The following is a 14,742-nucleotide window of genomic DNA, read 5'->3' as shown; positions in this document are numbered from 1 at the left end:
AACTTTACAAGACTCAATATATTATAGCAGATTGAAACATTTTAGAGGTTAGAATGTAAAAATGAGAGAATATTTGAAAAGAAAACTAGTCTTTCTGGGGAAACAGCTGTGAGGTACTTTTCAATGTAATGCATAAAATAGTTTGACGCTTGAGGTAAAAAGTCACATCTGGGGCCGGGCACAGTGGCTCACCCCTGTAATCCCAGCACTGTGTGGAGGCCGAGGTGGGCGGATCACTTGAGGTCAGGAGTTCGAGACCAGCCTGACCAACATGTTGAAACCCTGTCTCTACTAAAAATACAAAAATTAGCTGGGTGTGGTGGAGGGCGCCTGTAATCCCAGCTACTTGGGAAGCTGAGGCAGGACAGTCACTTGAACCTGGGAGGTAGAGTGTGCAGTGAGCCAAGATCATGCCATTACACTCCAGCCTGGGAAACAAGAGTGAAAACCCATCTCAAAAAAAAAAAAGTCAAAAAGTCACATTTAGCTAGTTTGCCTTTCTTGGTACTCTACAAAATGATTCTAGAGATCTTAAAGGATCAATTAACAATTAACAATTAATGAATTGTGTCGAATACAGAGAAATCGTTTACGCTAATTTCACAGCACAAAACTTAGAATATTTAATTAGTCCATCTTGGGAGAATATCAGCATATTATCTGAGAAATTGCTATCATATTCATAAACTAGGATTAACTGACAAGTTTCCTGTCTTTGAAGAGGCTGTCCAGACGTCTTTGGTTTTCATAGGCCACGTGGAAAGAGGGTAATATTTGGGGTGAAGAGTATCATGGAGATATAGTCAGATCCTTTTTTTTACTTTTTCCAAGATAGAACAATATATGAAGATCCTAATGGATCCTTCTGTCTCTTGGAATTGGGTATAGATGAGAAAGAGAAAACAGTGAATAATAAGTGCCCTTAAACAATATATAAATTCATTTCTCTCTTACATAAAAGAAGTCCAGAAGTAAGTCATCCAGAGTTGGTATAACAGTTTTATGATCATCATGCACACAGAATCTTTCTACCCCATTGCTCTGCCACATGGCTTCTACCTAACAGCCCAGAAGCATTACTCACAGCCATCATGTTTTATTTCCAGCCCAAATGAAGGAGATGGAGATGATCTGTCTGCATGATTTCCCTTTAAGGAGCCTTCCTGGAAATTCAAAAGAACAATTTCAATGACATCTCATTTGTTAGAATTTAGTCACATACCTACATACCTAACTGCAAGGGTTTTTTTTTTTTTCTTTTCTTTTCTTTTCGAGTGGCTATAAACCCAGCCAAAATAAAGTTTTCATCACTAAGAAAGGATGAGGAAGTAGATACCTGAGATTTTGTCTGACACAAGTCTTCTCTTTCCACCATCATTTTGGTTAACAGTTGCCAGACGCTTGAGCTGTATGAGTTTGCTTGAAACCCCCTCCCTCTTTTTTCCTAATCTGAACTCAAATGTAAATAAATTGCTGCTCCTCTGGTCAAGTAAAAGAGAGATGAACTTGAGGAGTTTAATTTTTTCCCCTAAAACTTGCTGGGAAATGCATCTAAAGACATTGTTCAGACTACATGCAAGTTGCTTGTTGTGGAACTCCTGAAGAACTGAAACTCTCAGAATAAAACTCTATAGCATCACCACCATATCCCTAAAAATATATAAACCTAAATTTAAATGTTATTTAAAATGGCAGATGGGCCAAATAACCATGTTCCAAGCTGGTATGAAACTGTGTGTACTATGAGATTTTTCCGAGAAAAAAAAAATAGCCCAGGCAATTCAAATCTAAACAAGGAAACATCTCCAAATATCCTGTAATTTGTTTTCTAGCAAGGATCACGGGAATCATAGGTAAAGGCAGAAGAAATTTGAATAAACTCGGTTTTCATTTCAAAAAATTCAAGGGAGAGTCAAGGTCTATATGTCATGGTTAAAAATGTCAAAGCAAGAACAGAGGGCGTAAGTATAACTGAACTTCAAAAATGATGATGATCATTATTTTTAAGAGACAAGATTCTTCCTTATCACCCAGACTGTAGTGCAACTGCACAATTATAGCTCACTGTAGCCTCAAACTTCTCGTCTCAAGCCATCCTCCCACCTCAGCCTCCCAAGTAGCTAGGACTACAGGTATGTATGCACAACTGTGCCTGGTTTATTTATTTTTAAAAAATGTTTTTAGAGACAGGGTCTCACTATATTGCTCAGGCTGAAAAATTATTACTTACCATAAAAATTTGTTACATGAAGTAGAGGAAGTACTGCAGCTGTCTCAATGAACCTATAGACTGTCAATTCACAAAATGTTATGTTTGGTTGTGTGCAGTGGCTCACACCTATAATCTCAGCACTATGGGGGGCTGAGGTGGAGGATTGCTTCAGGTCAGAAGTTCGAGACCAGACTAGGAAACAGTGAAACCCCATCTCTACAAAATAAAAATTTTAAAATTAGCTGGGCATGATGATGTGCTCCTGTAGGCCCAGCTACTTAGGAGGCTGAGGCAGGAGAATCACCTGAGCCCAGGAGTTCCAGATTACGGTGAACCATGATTGTGCCCCTGCACTCCAGCCCAGGTGACAGAGCAAGACCCTGTCTCAAAAAGAAAAAAAAAAGTTTGTTCATTTCCCTAGCATATTGTTGACTCCAGATTAATCATCACTCTTTGGACAAATATTATTTATCTACTGTGTTCCAGGCACGGTGCTGGGGGGTAGAAGGAAACAATCTGTCCCCTCAAAGAGTTCAGTTTGGTGATTACAAATTATTTGTAATTTTCATCTTTACAAATAACAGAATCATTGTATTCTGGGATCTCAGAACCAGGAATCTGGGATTAAGCAACATGGTTTGTCCACCAAGAATGAAGTAGAAAGAGCACAAGTTTAAGATTCAGAAAACTTCCATTTAAAGCTCAGCTCTGTCACTTACTATCTGTGCTTTTGAGCAGATTACTTCACCTTTCTTAATTTCAGTTTCTTCCTCTGAGAATTGAGACTAATGCCTACCTGTCAGGGTTGTTCCGAGGATTAAATGAAATAATATAAATGCTGTGCTTGGCACATGGGAGGTATTCAAACACTGTAATTATTATAATTATCATTAATTATTGTGTTATTTCCAAGAGTGGATTAGGTTCTACAGAATGCTTTGGAGAGTGCACATACAGTAAGAGCAATACATATGTAGAGCTTGCTATGATCCATGTACTGTTCTCAGCACCTTCCTCAGTAAGATTGGTATTTTTAAGCATAGCAACCATCCTTCAAGATATTATTTTTATCCCTGTTTTACAGTTGAGGAAATTAAGGCACAGAAAGTTGGGTAACTTGCCCGAGGTCACACAACTAAGTGACAAAGCTGAGATGTGAACTCAATCGCCATTTCTCCAGAGTCTGCACTCTCATTATTCTATTGCCACGAATAACTTAATTATTTAATTTGAGCTGGGTGCAGTGGCGCACACCTGTAATCTCAACACATTGAAAGGCCGAGGTGGGCAGATCACTTGAGGTCATGCGTTTGAGACCAGACTGGCCAACATGGTGAAACCTGTCTCTACTAAAAATATAAGAATTAGCCGGTGTGGTGGTGCATGCCTGTAATCCCACCTACTTGGGAGGATGAGGCAGGAAAATTGCTAGGACCTAGGAGACAGAGGCTGCAGTAAGCTAAGATCACACCACTGCACTCCAGCCTGGGTGACAGAGTGACACTCTGCCACGAACAAAAATATATATATTATTATTTAATCTGTAAATCATACATGAGACTAGAAAAAATTTTCTGACTTTTGGTGATTAACTTTTGATACAATAGTACAACCTTGCTAGCTGGGCAAAGTGGCCCTAGTCTTAGGCACTGTGCTTTAGAAGGCCCTACATATCACGATGCAAAAAATATATATATATATTTTTTCTGAGATGGAGTCTCACTCTGTTGCCCAGGCTGGAGTGCAGTGGTGCTATCTCGGCACACTGCAAGCTCCACCTCCTGGGTTCACACCATTCTGCTGTCTCAGCCTCCTGAGTAGCTGGGACTTACAGGCGCCCGCCACCACACCCGGCTAATTTTTTTGTATTTTTAGTAGAGACGGGGTTTCACCGTGTTAGCCAGGATGGTCTTGATCTCCTGACCTCGTGATCCACCTGCCTCAGCCTCCCAAAGTGCTGGGATTACAGGCGTGAGCCACCATACCCGGCCCCCCGAAAAATAAATTTATTTAACAACATATGGGCACTTCTGATACTCAAGATCTGGCTCTTAGCATTGACAGTGTGTTCTTAAGCATCCACTCATGCTTAACAGCATTTAAGGCCCAGGAAAATGCTTCTTTACGTCTCTTATCCTATGTCATTAAATGAAAAGGCAATTGTGTCCAACATCTGTGCTGTCTTCTGGATTATACCACCACAAGATATGAAGATGAACATGAGCAATTTAGGAGAATGTGAATAAGAGAAGGACTTAGGCAAGAGAAGAGACTAACTTTTCAAATCTTTCAGTTAGCAAGAGCGCAAAAGATTTTTGTGTAATGCAGTATCATTTTCCAACACACAAAGTATCCATTTTCTTCTTTTTTTTTTTTTTTTCCTGAGTCTCACTCTCGCCCAGGCTGGAGCGCAGTGGCATGATCTTGGGTCACTGCAACCTCTGCCTCCCGGGTTCAAGTGATTCTCCTGCTTCAGCCTCCTGTGTAGCTGGAGGCCTGCACCACCACACTCAGCTAATGTTTGTATTTTTACTGGAGATGGGGTTTGGCCATGTTGGCCAGGCTGGTGTCTCAGACTCCTGACCTGAAGTGATACACCCACCTAGCCCTCCCAAAGTGCTGGAATTACAGGCATGAGCCACTGTGCCTGGCCTTCTTCATGTTTTAATTTTTGTTTCCTGACTACTTGTGAACTAGTATTTTATTTGCAATAATTAAATATGGTGGCTGAGGAACATTTTCTAAGATAAAACAATTTATATTGTTCAAGTGTGTGTATATGAAGGTTATACATAACATGTATGAAGTATGATACCATTTCTTCACATTGGCCACTGAATGGGCATTGAATGTGATCATTAAAAATGGTTTTATTTTTATTAAAATACTTAAATAGATGCAAATAGATTTTTAAAACATTTTTGTTTAATTACTTTGATTTAAAATTTTGACATTTTCAGAGCAGATGATGAATGTGAAAAAGAAGTTGATATTTAATGATTATAATTTGTTTTCCTCTTCAGAAATTTTAGGGAGATTCTTCTTCTTTTGTTTCTTTTTTTTCATGTCAAACCGGTAATGTGACAACAGTGTAACAAGGTTCAAGGGTGGCATAACTCACACATGTGCATGAACAGTCAATCATTACACTCATGAACTACAAAAGGATCAGGAGAGATTATTTTGAATATTTTAGAAAACTACCTTTCAAACATTAAATAATGGGAATTTTCCAGTTTTTGAATTTACTTTACATTTTTTGATGGAAGATATATTTGAACACTTTGAATACAGTCACTTTGGTTTTTTTTAATCTTTTAGGACTTTGAGAATGAGTACAAGTTAAGGTCAAGATAGAAATAGAAAATACAACACTGAAATTCAGAGAAGAAATAACTAGGAAGAAAACTTGTCAAGATAGCAAAAAGAGAACATACTTATTTTTTTTTTTTTCTAAAAGTTTGACAGTTTGATACCTGACTTTGAAATATTTAGACATATGATATATAGGCTGCTATGTATCATCTGGTCCCACTATTACAAATGTTAGGGGTGGGCCTTTCAGACAGAGTCCATGCACAGTTACCACAGCAAGATCTTTTTGGCCTAACTTGTATTTTAGCAATTATACAATAATATAATTAAATTAGTAGCCTCACAATTGGAGAAAGTCATGAAGTGATAGCAAAAAATTCAGCACATTTCTGAAGTATGAGTAACTCAAAGAGGATTATGTGATAGACTTGGATGTTTTAAAGTACTGTATGGTTTTCTTGGTGGAAAAACGTCCATGTTGAAATAAAGAATGGTTTCTAGGATAAAATGATCTTCAAGGAGGAAAACTATGTTAAGAAGTGATTCTATTAATTTGGTCAATCAATAAATGAGTAATGATACTCATGTAATGTGCCCCCAGCAGACAACAATGTTGAAGGTCTAAAGCAAGTAAAAGGTGTGGTCCTGGCTGCAGGAATTTTACAATCTAATTGATTTAATTGAAGAGATAAGCAATGCATACTTGAAACAATTAGAGATTAGATACTAAAAGAATGAACTGTGAAGTCCAACAAGTTTTACTGAGGATCAAAGCAGAGAAACATTGGTGTGAACTTGAGTCACCTCGCAGGGAGAGATTCTTAGAGGGCTCTCTAAGAAGAAAATGAAACCCAAAATAATAATCTCTGGAATGGATTTAGGAAGGGTCTTACTGGTTCAAGGAAACCACATGAACTATAAACCATATTTTAAAACAAACAAAATGTCATTCCTCTGTCTCCTCCATAGTAATGCTGTAAATTTTCCTAATACTATCTAGTCTTATATTTTATTTTTCCTTTCTTTTTTTTTTTTTTTTGACTTGGAGTCTCGCTGTGTCACCCAGGCTGGAGTACAGTGCACAATCTTGGCTCACTGCAATCTCTGCCTCCCAGGTTCATGCCATTCTCCTACCTCAGCCTCCCGAGTAACTGGAACTACAGACACCCGCCACCATGCCCGGCTAATTTTTTGTATTTTTTTTTAGTAGAGATGGCGTTTCACCGTGTTAGCCAGGATGGTCTCAATCTCCTAACCTCCTGATCTGCCCACCTCGGCCTCCCAAAGTGCTGGTATGAGCCACCACTCCCAGCCTCTTTTTTCATAGAGATGGGGTCTCACTATGTTGCCTAGGCTGTTCTCAAACTTCTGGGCTCTAACAATCCTCCTGCCTCCGTCTCCCAAAGTACTGGGATTACAGGCGTGAGCCACTATGCCTGGCCTCTATATATATATTATATATATACACACACACACATATGTATACTTGTGTGTATGTGTGTGTGTGTGTATATATATACAGTTTGTTTGCTTTAAAGACAGGGTCTCACTCCCAGGCTGGAGTGCAGTGGCACGATCATGGCTTATTGCAACTTCAAATGCCAGCACTCAAGTGATCCTCTCTCCCTCAGCCTTCCTAGTAGCAAGGACTACAGGCACACATCACCATACCCAGCTAATTATTTCAATTTAATTTTTGTAGAGACAGGGTCTTGCTATGTTGCTTGGGCTGGTCTCGAATTCCTAGGCTTATGAGATCCTTCTGCCTTGGCTTCCCAAAGTGCTGCGATTACAGGCATGAGGCCCTGCACCTGGCCCAGATACATATTTGTAAAAGCTCCATATTTGTTACCTATTACCCCAAGACTTAGTGACTTAAAACAATAGAATCTCAGTGGGCACTGTGACATGTGCCTGTAGTCCCTGCTACTTGGGAGGCTGAGGCAGGAGTATGTCTTGAGCCCAGGAATTCCAGGCTGTAGTGTACTGATTGTGCACTTTTGAATAGTCACTGCACTCCCAGCCTGGGCAACATAGGGAGACTCTGTCTCTTAAAAAAGTAAACAAAAAACAGTATCTCACATAGTTTCCATAGGCCAGGAATTTGGAAAGAGCTTAGCTGGTTGGTTCTGGCTCAGGGTGCCTCATGGGGTTGTAATCAAGATGTTGGTCAGGGCTTCTGGAGGCTTTACTCTGGTGTGGGAAGATCTGCTTCCAAGATGGCTCATTCACAGGCTGGCAAGTTAGTGCAGGCTGTTGGCGGGAGGTCTGAGTTCTTCGCCACGTCGACCTTTTCCTTGGACTGTTTGAGTGTTCTCATAACTTGGTGGCTGATTCCTGCTAGAGTGAGTAAGCCAGGAAAGAGCAAAGTGGAAGCTGCAATATTGTTTATGACCTTAGCCTCAGAAGTCAAGCATCCTCAATTCCTCAGTATTCTATTGGTTGCACAGGTATTCCTGTTCATCATGGGCAGGGGCTATACAAGGACTTGAATACCAAGAGGTAAAGATCACTTAGATCCATTTTGGATGCCGACTAGTACAAGTCCCAAAATTTTTTCTTTCTTTCTTTCTCTTTTTCTCTTTCTTTCTTTCTCTTTCTCTCTTTCTTTCCTTCTTTCCCCTTCCTTCCTTCCTTCCTTCCTTCCTTCCTTCCTTCCTTCCTTCCTTCCTTCCTTCCTTCCTTCCTTCTTTCTTTCTTTCTTTCTTTCTTTCTTTCTTTCTTTCTTTCTTTCTTTCTTTCTTTCTTTCTTGTTGTTGTTTTTTCCTCAGAGTCTCACTTTGTCACCCAGGCTAGAGTGCAGTGGTGTGATCTTGGCTCTCTGCAACCTCTACCTCCCAGATTCAAGTGATTTTCCTGCCTCAGCCTCCTCAGTAGCTGGGATTGCAGACACCCACCACCACGTTTGGCTAATTTTTGTGTTTTTTTAGTAGAGACAGGGTTTTGTCATGTTGGCCAGGCTGCTCTCGAACTCCTGACCTCAGGTGATCTGCCTGCCTCAGCCTCCCAAAGTGCTGGGATTACGGGCATGAACCACCGCACTTGGTCAAAATTTGCTATTTTTGTGGTTAAAAACGTAGCTAATATCAGCAATTTCATGTTTTCAACCTATTATTTATAAAGGTGCTACCATGAGCTAAGACACTTGTGATAAATTTTTAAGAAGGTATAAATATAAAAATATTTTTCTTTCTAAACATTAATCAGAATTTCAAATGAACGAGAATAAACTATTTGTTCTTCAAGCATTGTAGTTATTTGAAATGTTACTATATCATTGATATTCTCATAAAGTTTTTGATGCATGAGCCGAAGGATGTGTGGCAGAAGTTCTGAGAGGGCAACATATCAGTGTGACTTGATGAAAGCAGTTTAACTTCCCTGGGATCAATTTTCCGCATCTGTAAGTGAAGGAATGGGTTAGATGGCATGTAAGTAGTCTTTCTGTGCTAAAAAATTTTAACATGTCTTTTTTTTTTTTTTTTTTGAGACAGGCTGTCACCCAGGTTAGAATGCTATGGCATGACCGCAGCTCACTGCAACCTCCTCCTCCCAGGTTCAAGCGATTCTTTTGCCTCAGCCTCCTGAGTAGCTGGGATTACAGGTGTGTACGATTAAACCTGGCTAATTTTTGTATTGTTAGTAGAGATAGGGTTTCACCCTGTTGGCCAGGCTGGTCTTGAACTCCTGACCTCAACTGATCTACCTGCCTTGGTTTCCCAAAGTGCTGGGATTACAGGCATGAAGCACAGCACCTGGTCTTAACATGTCTTTATATACTGTGTATGAGCCACTACCAGTTCCTTTCTTAAACTCGTCATAAGAATTGCATATTTAAGTGCTAGAAAAATGACTGTAACTAAAGATGTTCATTTATTAACATATAATATTAATAGTTAAACTCAAGGTCTCTTCAGCTTTTTAAAGTAGTCCAGAGAGTCTTTCTTCCAGCTTTTTTCTCTCGAAAGCATAGACTGCCCTTCAGTAAATCAATGTACTTAATTTGACTTGCTATATTTGACAACATTTTTTTGGGTTCACATATTTTTCTTGTGCCAAGTACTGCATTTTCCATTTCCCACAGAACCAGGACAAACTGTACATCCCCTGCTGTGTCCAGGGTAGACCTGGCTAAATGTCAACTATGTTAATTGGTATAGAGAAAACAGCAGCCCTATTTTTATCTGATTAAAAATCCCCACAAACATTCTCTTCTAAACTAAAGCTATGTCAGTACAAAGTGATTTAATTATAACATAAAGTTGGGCAGATGTGTCCCTCCAGCCTTTATTCTACTGTAGCATGCAGAAATGTTGCTGTTTCCTGGAATCCTCAAGCATCTAAAATTTTAATCCTACTTCTGGAGGTTTAGAATTCAGTACTTGAAGCTTTTTCTAGTTTGCCAACTGGAATAAAATATATTTTCTTTAAAGTGATATGTTTAAACAAAAGATTTGAATTAATCTATAGAATCTTATTTAAAAGATAGTTGGAAATACTTTGTTCCACTGTTAAAAAGTCTACGTCTTAAAAATTGCCCCAGGATGAGCAGATTATGTAACATAATTGCTTTAGTTAAACGAGGTGTGGGAGGTGTGGGTGTAAAAGAGTAAAAGGTAATGAACTTTGATAAATTTATATGAGCTATAACAAGGTACCAGGGAAAACTTAATTTTATCAGAGAGTGACTATATATCTTCTGTGCTCATTCAAAATTGTATGCTGCCCTTTAATGTTGGAATTACCCAGGACTGTCTTTAGTTCACTCCCAGGTTAACTTCATACATTCCATGATTTCACCAACTGCTTACACACTCACGGTGTTTGCGTCTGATGTCCAGCTTACTGAAAGCCACATCAATATCCTTTGGCATACTGGACAGTTCCATTTGGGTATCTCAGGAACAACTCTAAATCAGTATGTCCAGGACTTTCAGTTTTTATTCTGGCATGTAAGTAGCTTAAAAGTCACCCCTCGCCAGGCATACTGGCACACACCTATAATCCCAGCACTCTGGGAGGCTGAGGTGGGTGGATCACGAGGTCAGAAGTCCAAGAGCAGCCTAGCCAACATGGTCAAACCTTGTCTCTACTAAAAATACAAAAATTAGCCAGGTGTGCTGGCACACGCCTGTAATCCCAGCACTTGGGAGAGTGAGGCAGGAGAATCTTTTGAGCCCAGGAGGAGGAGGCTGCAGTGAGCCGAGGTCATGCCACTGCACTCCAGCCTGGGCAACAGAGTGAGACTCTGTCTCAAAAAAACAGTCACCACTCCATCCTAATAACAAATAAAAAAGCTGACCAAACAGAAAAATCTACAATATTTCTTAGATCTGTCAAAAAAAAAAAAACGAGGTCACAGGTCACAGGGCAGACTGCTGCCTCAAAATTGAAGACAGGCAGGCAGATACAGGGAGCCAGTGCCAGGGTAGGAAAACCTAACCTGTAATTAACAAATTGCTGGAGGTTCAGTGTGGACAAGTCTTCGAGTTATAAACTCCAGGGGGACCTTGTCCTAGGAGGCCCCAACACTTTTGTGAGTTTTACCTCCTGAAGCTCTGCCAGGTACACACAGTCAATACTGGAGAAAAATCCCTCATGCTTCTTGCAGGGGAAGAGGAAAAGGAACCATTTTTAAATATGATAGAGCACTTCTTTCTTAACAAGGTCTACCATCATGGGAAACTATTTTATCTGAGTGGATTTTTTTCCCAACACCAGCAACCAATTCTCCAATTCTCTGGATACCAGTTGGATGCCAACAAATTCCATTCAATTCTGACACTAACTACCTGGAGTTGGCATCAGGCGCCATAGGGTTAAGGGCTCAATCTCCTAAGACCTCCTCCATTTAAAATGCCTATCAGAAGTCCCTGGGCACTCATACATCTGACTGACTGGCTATAAATATGGGGTTCTTTCTGGGAGGCAGAGGTTGCAGTGAGCTGAGATAGCACCACTGCACTTCAGCCTGGGTGACAGAGCAAGACTCCATCTCAAAATAAATAAAATAAAAGAATAAATAAATATGGGGTTCCCATGAGCCCCTCCTTAGGTTCAGTAATTGGCTAGAATGGCTCACAGTACTCAGGAAGGCACTTACTTATATTTACTGGTTTATTATAAAGGACACAGATGAACAACCAGATAAAGAAATGCTCAGGGCAAGGTCTAGAATGGTCCTGAGCTCAGAAACTTCAGTTCCTGTGGAATTAGAATGCACTACCCTTCCAATACATGGATGTATTCACCAATTCAGAAACTCTCTGAATTTCATTGTTCAAGAGTTTTGATAGAGCTCAATCTCCAGGTCCCCATTCCCACCCCAGAGGTTGATGAGTGGGGCTGAAAATTCTCACCCTCTAATCACTTGTTCTTTCTAGAGACCAGTTCTAGCCTGAGGCCATCTAAGGGCCCCACCCTAAGCCACCTTATTTGTATAAATATAGACATGGTGGAGAGGGGCTCGTTATGAATAACAAAGGCACTCCTATCATTCCAAGGGAAATTCCAAAGGTTTTAGGAATTCTGTGCCAGAAGACAGGAACAGACCAAATATATTTTTATATTATACACAAGATTATTGTATTTTATATGATACCACAAGAGCCTAACCTACTGGGGGACTAAACTATCAGTGCCTAACCTATCTGGAGGACTGGAAATACACATGCTCACAAAATACTAGAATCAAATCATTGGACTATAGAATGCTTTTCATCCCCCCAAACCTTACCACTTTACCCAAACCTTATCACTAAAGGCCTGTTTACCGGGATTTCTTTCACCTAGTTATTATGTCCAGATTCCAACAAAATAGTACTATACAGGGCACACTAAAAGGCAAAAAAAAAGTTTGAAGAAATTTAAGCATCAGAACCAGTTTCAGCTACGGCATGGATTATGGGATTATCAGACTGAGAATTAAAACAAATATGATAATATGTTAAAGACTCTAATGTAAAAAGTAGACAACATTTAAGAAGAGATGGAAAAACATAAGCAGAGAGATGGAAATTCTAAGAAAAAGTCAGAAAGAAAGGCTAGAGATCAAGAACACTAACAGAAATAAAGAATGCCGTTGATGAACTCCTTAGTAGACTGGACTGGGCTGAGGGAAGAATCTCTGAGCTTGAGGACCTGACAAGGAAACTTCCAAAAATGAAAGAAAAAGAGAAAAAAAATTACTGGAGAGAAGAAACCCAGAACAGAATATCCAAGAACTGTAAGACAACTACAAAAAGTGGAATTTACAGGTAATGGAAATATCAGAAGGAGGAGAAAGAGAGAGAGGAACTAAAGCAACATTTGAAGCAATAATTTCCCCAAATTAATGTCAGACACCAAACCACAGATCCAAGAAGCTCAGAGAACACTAAGCAAAATAAATGCCCACCAAAACTATACTAAGCATATTTATTCAAACTTCAGAAAATCAAAAATAAAGAAAAAATCTTGAAAGAAGCTAGAGGGTAAAAACACCTTACCTATAATTACATCTGACTTCACCTCAGAAAGCATACAAACAAGAATGAAGTGGAGCAAAATATTTAAAGTGTTGAAAGGAAAAAAACCAGCAACCTAGAATTCTGTACCCTGCAAAATTGTCCTTCAAAAGTAAAGAAGAGCTGGGCATGGTGGCTCATGCCTGTAATCCCAGCACTTTGGGAGGCCAAGGCAGGCAGATCAGTTGAGGTCAGGAATTTGAGACCAGCCTGGCCAACATGGTGAAACCCCACCTCTACTAAAAATACAAAAAAATTAGCCGGGCATGGTGGTGTGTGCCTGTGGTCCCAGCTACTCAGGAGGCTGAGGCAGGAGAATCACTTGAACCTGGGAGGTAGAGGTTGTAGTGAGCCAAGATCATGCTACTGCACTCCAGCCTGGGTGACAGAACAAGACTCTATCTCAAAAAAAAAAAAAAGAAAAAAGTGAAGAGGAAATAAAGACTTTCTCAGACAAACAAAAATGAAAGGAATTTGCTGCCAGTAGACTTGCCCTACAAGAAATACTAAAAGAAATTCTTCCAGGAGAAGGAAAATGATATAGGTAAGAAACCTGGAACTATATAAAGAAAGGAAGAGCTTTGGGAATTTTATTTTTCTTATTCCTAATTTTTCTAATGTAACATTTTGTTCAAAATATTAATAGTAATAATGTATTTGACTATACATGTATGTTATATATATTCTTATGTATACCTATGGATAAGTGAAATAAATGACAGCAGTAATATCAGTGATAGGAGGGAGGAATTAGGAATACTTTGTTATTATAAGGTACTTCTGCTACCTGTGAAGTGGTATAGTGTTATCTGAAAGTAGACTTGAATTAGTTGTAAATGTATATAGCAAACATTAGTGCAATCACTTACAAAAGTAAAAGCAAAACAAGTATAATCGATATGCTAAGAAAGGACAGAAAACAGAATCACATAAAACACTCTATTAAAACCACAAAGGCAGAAAACATGTGGAAGACAAAAATAGGAACAAAGAATAAGGGCAATAAATGGAACACAAAAACAAATATGGTAGATATTAACCCAACTATATTAATAAATACTGTAAACATCAGTGGCCTAAGCACACCTTGTCAGACTAGGCACAGTGGCTCACACCTTTAATCTCAGCACTTTGGGAGGCTGAGGCCAGCAGATTGCTTGAGGCCAGGAGTTGGAGACCAGCCCGGCCAACATGGAGAAAACCAGTTTTTACTAAAAACACAAAAATTAGCGGGGCCATGGTGGTGCATGCCTGAGTAATCCCAGCTACTCAGGAAGCCAAGGGAGGAGAATCGCTTGAACCTGGGAGGCAGAGATTGCAGTGAGCCGTGATTGCGCCACTGCACTCTGGCCTGGACAACAGAGTGAGACTGTCTCAAAGAAACAAGCAAGCAAGCAAAAAACAAGCACACCTTGTCAGAGTGGATCAAAAACCAAGCTCCAACTATATGCTGTCTACAAAAAACCTACTTTAAATATAAAGAAATATACATATTAAAAACGAAGTGATATAGAAAAATACACTATGCTAACACTAATAAAAATATAGGAGTAGCTATTATTCATTTCAGACAGGGCAGAATTCAGAGCAAGGAAATTATCAGGGATAAAGAGGGGCATTACATAATGATTTATCCCCTTTAGGGGTCAATACTCCAAGAAGACATAACAATTCTTAACTTATATGTGCCTAACAGTAGAGCATCAAAAT

The 14,742-nt window shown here is 39.5% G+C and overlaps 1 long non-coding RNA gene and 1 other non-coding gene across 3 annotated transcripts in view; both read right to left on the bottom strand.

The window, feature by feature from the left end:
* Positions 1 to 678: 678 nt before the first annotated feature.
* Positions 679 to 14,742, bottom strand: part of LOC116418422 — a 29,735-nt gene continuing 15,671 nt past the window's right edge. Inside the window, exon 3 of one of the 2 annotated variants that reach the window (XR_004228429.1) lies at positions 679 to 1,163. This is a non-coding gene — a long non-coding RNA (uncharacterized LOC116418422). Of the gene's footprint in view, positions 1,164 to 8,451; positions 8,929 to 14,742 lie in introns of those variants that run through there. The other variant, XR_004228428.1, reaches the window with a different exon arrangement.
* LOC111541018 lies at positions 5,278 to 5,381 on the bottom strand. The gene has a single exon (XR_002731149.2). It is a non-coding gene; the product is annotated as a small nucleolar RNA U13 (small nucleolar RNA).

This window comes from Piliocolobus tephrosceles, chromosome 13, assembly GCF_002776525.5.
Source record: "Piliocolobus tephrosceles isolate RC106 chromosome 13, ASM277652v3, whole genome shotgun sequence".
NCBI classification, from domain to species: Eukaryota; Metazoa; Chordata; class Mammalia; order Primates; family Cercopithecidae; genus Piliocolobus; species Piliocolobus tephrosceles.
Note: the sequence above shows the minus strand (reverse complement) of the source record. Positions and strands in the feature narration are given on the sequence as shown.